Here is a 9,404-nt window from a genome sequence, read left to right as displayed (position 1 = left end):
ATTGCATTAAGATATGGTACTTCAGGACCGAGAAGTTCTTCATTATCTTATCGAGGTCAAAATATATCTTTCTTTATATCCAATGAACGAACTTCTATTGGAATATTTAATGGATGTGTTTTGTTCATATAAAATCTTTTCAAAAAAAATTCGGAATACGTTGATTGATGAATAAATATTCCATCTATTAAATGCTCAATTTGCAAACCAAGACAAAATTTTGTTTTTTCGAGATCTTTCATCTCAAATTCTTTCTTAAGATATTCAATTGCCTTTGAAAGCTCTTCAACAGTTCCAATTATATTCAAGTCATTAACATATACAGTTATAATATCAAATCTTGATTATGATTTCTTATAAAAACACATGGACATATTGGATTGTTTTGATATCCTTCTTTAAATAAATATTCACTCGGGCAATTGTACCACATCCGCCCTGATTGTTTCAATCCATATAGTGATATCTGTAACTTTATTAAATACCATTCTCGAGAATTTGATGTATATGTTTCAGGTACCTTAAATCCTTCTAGGATTTTCATATAAATATCATTATCAAGAGATCCATATAAATATGTTGTGACTACACCCATAAGATGTATATCTAGACTTTCATACATAGTCAAGTCAATTAAATATCTTAGTGTAATTGCATCTACCACTGAAGAATATGTCTCCTCATAATCAATATCAGGTCTTTGTGAAAAATCTAGTGCAACTAATCTTGCTTTGTATCTTGTGACCTCATTATTTTCATTTCTTTTTCTCACAAATACCCATTTGTATTTCATAGATTTGACACCTAAAAACCTGTCGTTTTGAAAGTGAGTTTAATTCTACATCGATTGCTTCTTTCCATTGAAGTCAATATTTTCTATGTCCACATTTTTCAACAGATTTTGTTTCAGGATCCTCATTTTCAGATATAATATCAAGAGCAATATTATATGCAAAAATGTTGTCAATAGTTTGATTCCATCTTTTTCCTATCATGACATATTTTATTGAAATCTCATTGTTATCTTTAGGTATTTCACCTTTCTCACTATTCATGTCGAGAATTTCTTCATGGGTATTTGTTGGGGTTGATGCCCTAAACTCTCGTAGGATCCTGTAGTTTGTAAACACCTGTATGAACAAACGCTTGTGATGTATTAATATGAGATATTGGGATTGGTGTCCTAATTCTCCCAAAGTCTCATAGTTTGTACATTGTTGTGAATAAAATAAGAATTATTTTATTTAGCATTTACTCATATTCAATAAACAAAGCTCCATGGTTATTGTATGTAAACTTAAGCATGTATATGAGATATACAAGTGGATCATGTCTTAAGTGATAATCTAAAAAGGTCTGTAGTATAAGGATTAAGGAGGGATACCTGATCCTGGTGACACTACGAATACGGCTCGCTTTGTAGAGGTTTACAAGTGTTATGAACTACTACAGATGGTAGATGCTGATCATACATATGGAGACATACGAGTGGGGGTGTCCTATACAAAGAGTTTGTATAAGACTGGACCACGAGATGATTCGTCTCTTTATATAACGTCGTGGATACTTGAGACTTACATCTCACCTAAACAACCATAGGTGACATGACCTTAATCCTGAGTGTTTTGGGAACTTCTGCCTTTAAGGGCAGTCCTTTGATTAGTATAGGTGAGAATGGCCAGATTGCCAACTCAACATGCCTACCTTTTTAGGGATTTGTCTGATTTGGGAGCTGGGAACTCAGTTACACAAGATAAAATTCACTCATTCCCTGAAGCAGGGGTAAGTAGATAGATTACTCCCTTAAGGTCTAATTCCAGGTCTTAAACATAGTGGCCACAACTTTTCTTTAGAAGAGAGGACTCAGTCATAGTAGAACTATGACTTATGTTCATTAGAGAGATCAGTGGTATTTAAGGAGTTAGATGTAACTACAGGAGCATAACGATTATTAGCCCAGTTGTACTTATGAGCGATCTGTCAAGGGTTATCACATTGTTGATTGATTAATATGGACACAATATATATTTATAATAAGGAGAGTGCAGTTGTCGATCTTTAGTGGAGTGTCTAGTAGTTAACGGATGGTGGATCCTGTGACTAACGAGTTTAGTTAGTTATTCACGTATCGTTGGAACTTCAAGTTATAGGTCCATAAGATCCCCTTGGTAGCTCAATGGATTCAAGTTGAGAATCAGTTCTTGGTGTTGATTTGAAATGTTCAAATTGACAAGAGGAAATTCGATTATATATGATATGATCAGTGTGTTGTATGAGCTATATAAAGTGGAGAATTAATGTCAATGAGATTTACATTAAGTACCATGAAATAGAAAAAGAACTATGGTTTATATGTTTCATGAGATGAAATATTAAAACTATAGGTTATAAATATAATATGGTAAGTTGGTTATCATCTATATTTATAATAATATTAATTATTGGATAATTATATCTTTTTCTCTAATAACCAATTGAGTGGGAGGTTATTAGTGGTTTCATGGTAACCGTGAGATAAAAGGAAAAATGTTTTCCTAAAATTAGAAGATTTGATGAATTTCCATTCTCGAAAATAACTCACGAAATCGCTATCAAGGTGAATTGGATTCACTAAACAATAGCTAAAAGAGAGACTAAACAATTGTGGAGTGGACACTACACGATAGTTCACTCAGCTGGTCATAGATAAACGATCGTGGGGCCTTTTGCTATACGATAACTTGCCTTCTTCTAAACGGATTGAGCATTCATCTATATGATAGACTGTTGTCATCTCCCGCTTGCTCAATCGTCTACACGATTGTTATTCCTCCGGTCTCTTCCTCTAACAAAGTCCACACATAGCCCACACTTCTGGATTCTCATACCGAGAATACCAAGGTAGCCATTATGGTGGTGTCTTACTCAACTCGACTGAGGTCGAGGTTTTTGGAGACCGTTCATTGGGTTCGTGGTCTTGGTGATCATTTAGTTCGTGTTTGTTGATTGATTGTGCTGTGTTGCGACCGTTGTGTTTGAGCCTTCGCGTGTTGTTGTCTTGAAGCCTGAACGAGCATTAGTGATCAAGGGAGTTTGGAGATAAGTCTTCAAAGGTATGTATATTTTATTCCTTGATCTTATTGAAAAGCATGTTGTAATTTCGTATTGTGCATGACCTGTAAGTTTCCGTTTTTTGACTATAATTGTTAGCGTTCAATTTCAAATGAAATTTGGAATGATCATTCCGCTGCTTATGGAAATCCTCATGTCTGATTTCCTTCAATTTTCTTCACTGTTGTCTATGAAATATGAGATATTTTATTTTCATTTACCACAAACCAATAAACTAAGATCCCTGGTTGTCGTTGTAACTTAAGTATGTATGTGGAGACATACAAGTGGATCATGCCTTAAGTGATAACCTAAATGGTTTGTAGTATATGGATATAGGAGGGAAACCTTATCCTGGTGGCACTACAGATACGACTCGCTTTGTAGATAATTACAAGTGTTTTGATGTACTACATATGGTCTGATCTTGATCATTCATGTGGAGACATGCGATCAGAAGTGTCCTATACAAAGAAGTTTGTATAAGAACGAACCCTGAAGTGTTTAGTCTCGTTATATAACGTCGTTCATAACAGAGACTTCATTTCACTAGGATGACCATAAGTAACATGACCTTAATCCTGAGTGAGTTGGGAATTCCTGCCTTTGAAGGCGGTCCTTTGATTTGTATGGGTGTAAGTGGCCAAATTGCCGACTTAAACCTACTACTTTGGGGATTCGTCTGATAGAGGAGCTGGGAACTCAGCTACACAATATGGATTCACTCCTTCCACGAAGCAGGGGTAAGTAGATAGATTGCTCCTTTAAGGGTTGATTCTAGAGCTTGAACAATATGACACCATACACCTTCTCATAGCCCGAGAGGTGTCCACTCATAGTAAGACTATGATGTATTGTTCATTAGATGGATCAGTGGTACTTAAGAAGTTAGATATAACTAAGGGGCAAAACGGTAAATTGTTCTAGTTGTACTTACGAGCATCTGTAGAAGATTATCGTACTATTGACTGGTTATATCCGATGGACATAGAAATATATCTGTAGTGAAAAGAGTGCAACGTTCGGTCTTTAGTGTAATGTCCGACAGTTAACGGATGGTGGATCTTGTGACTAAAGAGTTTAGTCATCTATTCACGTACCGTTGGAGCTTCAAGCTACGAGTTCATAAGGTCCCCCTGGTAACTCAATGGATTCAAGTTGAGAAACAATTTTTGGGTCAGTTTGAAGTGTTCAAATAGACAAAAGGGAGTTTGATTATATATGATACACTACAAGAATTTTGGGCTTTAATGTCGATTGGAAAAAGTGAAACCGGATGTATAATGTCGGTTTTATTTTTTTTAAAAAAAAAAGTGGATCTTTAATGTCGGTTTTAAACCGACATTAAGTCCGGTTTTCTTTTTTTTTTTTTTCCCTTAGAAACAAATCCTTTGATCACTCATGGTAGATCCCCCCCATTTTTTTTTCAATTTCGCCGCTATCTATCCCTATCTAGCTATCTATCCCTTTTTCTAAACCCTATTTTCCCATCCACCAATTGTTACATAAGCTGTGCCATATTCAGATATTCCAATCGCAGATGGTTAGCAAAACTGCATGAACTGAGACCATTTCTACTTGGAGAATGAAATCTGAATGTTTGAGCTAATGCTCCCTCGGATGAAAAGAAATCATAATAATATTGGTTATGATGAAGTGTGCACTGTTTTAAACTCTATTGTTATGAGATAGATTCTATACTGTGCAATAACTTCTCTGTTTCATAATATATTATTTATATATTAGATATATTATCTCCACTCCAAATCCCTCCCTCGATCGGCTCCTCCGCCAAATCCCTCCCCTCTCGCCCAAATCCCTAGCTCTCGCTCATAAATTCCATCCACTCTTGCTCTCGCTTTTGCTCTCGCCAATAGTCTCTGCAGCGCAGCCCTCTCGCTCTCGCTCGTCCCTCCACTCTCGCCACTCTCGCTCTCGCACATAAAGTCCCCTCTCGCTTTATGTTTATTGTGTGGTGGTTTAATATTTGGTGATTGATCTTTGTTAATAAGAATTATTGGTACAGAAAGTTCACTTTGGTAAATTGATAGTCTTCGACACCATTATTGTCCTCCTGTTTCAAGGTATGCAGTTTAATAATGATCCAGAAACTTCTGTTGCTTTGGATTTCATACTGAAAACTAGTTCTTATGTTCTTGTAGGTTAGTTTTATGCCTAGTATCCCCATACAATCAAGTGTGTGAAGTGTTCAAGAGAGAGCTTGGCATGACACCGGATAAGGTATATTTACTTGGCTAAACCTGTTTCATATAATTAGATTATGCATTCATTCTGTTGAATGGAGATTACTTTTGCAATCTGAAAGAAGCTGATTATCTTGATTGTGTTACTATTACATATGAGTTGGCACTTATGTTTTCTGTATTCTGATCACATTATAGCACGTTTCAATGTGCGTGACAGATTGAAGTTTCATTAACATTTGGCCTTTCATATGATTATATAAATGTGGTTATGGTTATAATATTAATTTTTCTCCTTGGATTAGAGTCTGCCTGAGGTTAAATTCTTAATCTCAGACATTACTTATTAAGTTGAAGTTAAATTCTAAATCTTTCCAATTCTTCTGTAGTTGCTGGATGAATTGAAGAAGAAGAATCCTAATAATGAAGTCCATCTCAACAACGTATATTACATCTCTTAATCTCTCAAACCCTCCCAAATTTGTAGACAAATAAAATTGTGTTGCCCTTATACGGAAGATTCTGTTGCCCTTGTAAAATCATAATCTTTATATTACTTGTAATTTATGTTTTCAAGGCTTGAATTATTGTACGCCTTTTAAATTATAATTCTATAGCAAAATTTGTGGATTAAATGTAATAGATTTACAATCCATACATGAATATTGTCATAGCCATAGTGTTCGATGATGATGTTCATATTATACTTTTTTACCGAAAAAATGGATTTGGCAAGGAAACTTTAAAAAACGGAAAATAATTGATAAAACGGACATATTCGGGCCTCAATGTCGGTTAAGGATCCAAAAAAAATAAAGGCTTTAATGTCGGTTGCAACCGAAAAACTTTAATAACTAAAGACCTTTAATGTTGGTTGCAACCGACATTGAAGGCTGTGTTATTAGTGTTATTGAAGCCCTTTAATGTCGGTTTAAAACCGACATTAAAGGGCTTTAATAACACTATTTTAATGTCGGTTGCCAACCGACATTAAAGCCCAAATTTCTTCTACTGATATGATTAAACTGGTTCAATTATATGTGATATAGTTGACATGATGTATGAGATACATTAATCGGAGGAATTTGATATAAATTTGATTTATATCAAGTAAAGGAGAAAAGGACTATAGTTTAAATGTTACATATGATGTGATATTAAAACTATAGGTTATAAATATAATATGATAAGTTGGTTATTATATTTATTTATAATTAAAACAATTAGAAGATAATTGTGGGTGGTTTCTCTTTTAACCGTGCGTGAAAGTGGAAGGTTGCATTCAGTTTTCATAATTGAAGGATAAAATGAAAAATGTTTTCATTTTGTAAAGTATTGCTTCATTAAGTACACTGCTAATCGTTTAGCTCACAAGAGACTATACGACAGCCTTCAAGTATTTGCCTAAACGATCACGTACACGCGCCATTCTTTAAACGATCGGGTAGCATTTTACTAAATGATCACGTGGCAAGCGAGATCCTCTAAACGATCGTGTAAATGATCAAGCCTATTTTTACTAAACAATCGTGTACCTGCTGAGTTTTACTAAACAATCAAGCACACAAGTCTATACAATAGACAGTATCCTTCTCCCACTTGCTTGGTCGTATAGTGCGATCGTAGTTTCCTCCAACCCTCTACCAAATTCATAATAGAGCTCATACTATTGGGGTTGATGACCTAAAGTCTCGTGTCCTGTAGTTTGTAAATAGTATGTACGAACGCTTGTGTTGTTAATATATGATATTTACTTCACATATTATATTTTGCTCAGTTGCTTATTTTATTTGCTTTACCACAAACCAATAAACATAAAATATCTGGTTATCTGTATGTGACCCAAGCATATATGTGGTGACATACAAGTGGATCATGTCTTGAGTGATAAATAAAATGGTCTGTAGTATATGGATATTGGAGGGAAACCTTATCCTGGTAATGCTACGGATGCGGCCCGCTTTGTGGAATGGTCACAAGTGTTGTGACTTACACAGATGGTCTGATCCTAATCATTCGTGTTGGGGACATACGAGCGAGGGCATCCTATACAAAGAGTTTGTATAAGACCTGACCACAAATTGTTAACATCTCGTTATATAACACCGTTCATGACAGAGACTTTCCTTAATTCATGAAAAACTCATTCAGTCAAAGTGGATTATAAATTCAACCAGCGTTATAAGAGGTGACAACAAGCCTTTAGGTATAAGCTAGGACTGGTAGTCAAGGCTTTACACTCAAAAAGAGGAAGATTCACTTTCATCAGATCTTTCTCTTCCGGTGGTGAGTGCATTCGTCCACATCAATTTAATTTATCTATTGGTTGCTTCACTTATTATATGTTGGTTGAACAGGTATAGCCATGAACGTCACCACAGCCTTTCCTTCAATGGCGGTCGAATCAGAGACATAGGAATGTGGATCTTACATGGCTCAACTTAAGGGTTATGAGCGTGAATAGGAAAAGGTAAGACATGCGCCAGGTCGTCCTTACAGGGTCCACTATGACTGATAAGCACATCGCCCCCGAGACAGTGGCTCAAGGGCTTTGCCAGAATTCAGCATTTCAATTTTGTTCCAAGGTGTTAAGTCCCTGTATGAACTTATATTAAGTTGGGTGTGTTTAACCATAACTTTTCGGAGTGTATAATACAATCAGTTTGAATTACGATTAATCAATCACAGTTAGTTAAGTGAATTCTTTCAATTAAGTCAGATCGAACTACTTTTCATTAATATCTGAATTTTTTTTATTCCTATTTCAATTCTGTCCGCTTTCAATCGCTCGTAGTTGCTTCTTTCCTTTATCGCTATTTCTTCTTAGCCCCTCGTTTGGCACTATTATACCTTATTTGCTTTGCTTCTCTTAAGGGCCTTGACGATGTTGGTGCCACACACCTTCTCTTGGCCCAGAGCGAGGTGTTTCACACCTATTTGTATTGTTACATTAAAGGACATCAGGTGGTACGTAAGAAGTGAGATGGTAACTACCAGGCGGCTAAACGATTAATTTGGGGTTGTATTTACGAGCATCTATGAAGGGTCATCGTAACTCGGGTTGATTGACTCTAGGTTCATATCCTAAAGAATGGGACACGAGAAATATAGATCTATAGGTCTTAGAAGGCTTACGCTGTTTGGGTTCTCTTCTTAGTAGAATTGTTCTTGATACGTTAACAGATGGTGGACTCATGGCTATAAGAGTTTAAAGTACAGTCCTATTGCAACGGGTGACCGTTTGAGCTTCGAGCCACAGGTTCCATTAGGTCCCCTTGGATAAGCTGGATGCAAAGTTCGAGAACCAGTATTTGAGTAATTTGAATGTTTTCACAATTTACAAGAGGAAGTTCGATTATAGTGTATCGATATTATATTGATCTGGTTAATTATATATTGATATAGATTGGGACTACAATTTATGCAGATAATTGTCTTGGGAGAAAAATTAAGATATAAATCATGTTTAGATACTCCAAGTAGAGGAGAAAAATACTTAGTATGTGAATTATCGTTGCTCAATCGAAACATATAGGGAGTGGTACGAAAAATATAATAATGATTATATTTATTATTAAGTTAATTGGTTATTATTAAGATAATTTATGCCAAAAATTTTCATTGTTCAGACGCTGGGTTAGTGGGGGAGGCTGTCCAGTTTAATTTAACGTGATGAAATTAAAATGAAAAATGTTTTCATTCTTATCGCCCCGTCAATTTCCAATTCGTCCCAAGAGAAAAATTCGAGAGCGTGCTGGTGGTATTGTTATCAGATACAGATTGCTTTGAGAGACTTATACGATAGATCTTCATGATTCGTATCGAAGAAATCGATTCGCTGATCCACTCCTACGCAGCTAAACGATTGCACGCTATTTTTCCTATATCGATAAGGGTCGTATAGCGTCTACTAAATACTATGCGGTTGGTATAAGTGTAGTGTGGTTTGTCTTACTAAACCAATCGTACTTTTCCTAAACGATTCGGTCTCAGGTAAATTCCTACACGATCGTGTAGGCTTCATTTTAACACGTCTATCATTTACTGACTATGCGAGATGCGGACTACTTTTCCTTGTCCAGCTTACTTTATTTGGCCTATACAATTTCG

The 9,404-nt window shown here is 35.7% G+C and overlaps 1 long non-coding RNA gene across 1 annotated transcript; it reads left to right on the top strand.

Moving 5' to 3' along the window:
* The first annotated feature begins 4,892 nt into the window (after positions 1–4,892).
* Positions 4,893–5,937, top strand: LOC120071901. Its single transcript, XR_005480366.1, has 3 exons — positions 4,893–5,174; positions 5,253–5,331; positions 5,684–5,937. It is a non-coding gene; the product is annotated as an uncharacterized LOC120071901 (long non-coding RNA).
* Positions 5,938–9,404: the final 3,467 nt, after the last annotated feature.

Source organism: Benincasa hispida, chromosome 2 (genome assembly GCF_009727055.1).
Source record: "Benincasa hispida cultivar B227 chromosome 2, ASM972705v1, whole genome shotgun sequence".
Lineage (NCBI taxonomy): Eukaryota > Viridiplantae > Streptophyta > Magnoliopsida > Cucurbitales > Cucurbitaceae > Benincasa > Benincasa hispida.
Note: the sequence above shows the minus strand (reverse complement) of the source record. Positions and strands in the feature narration are given on the sequence as shown.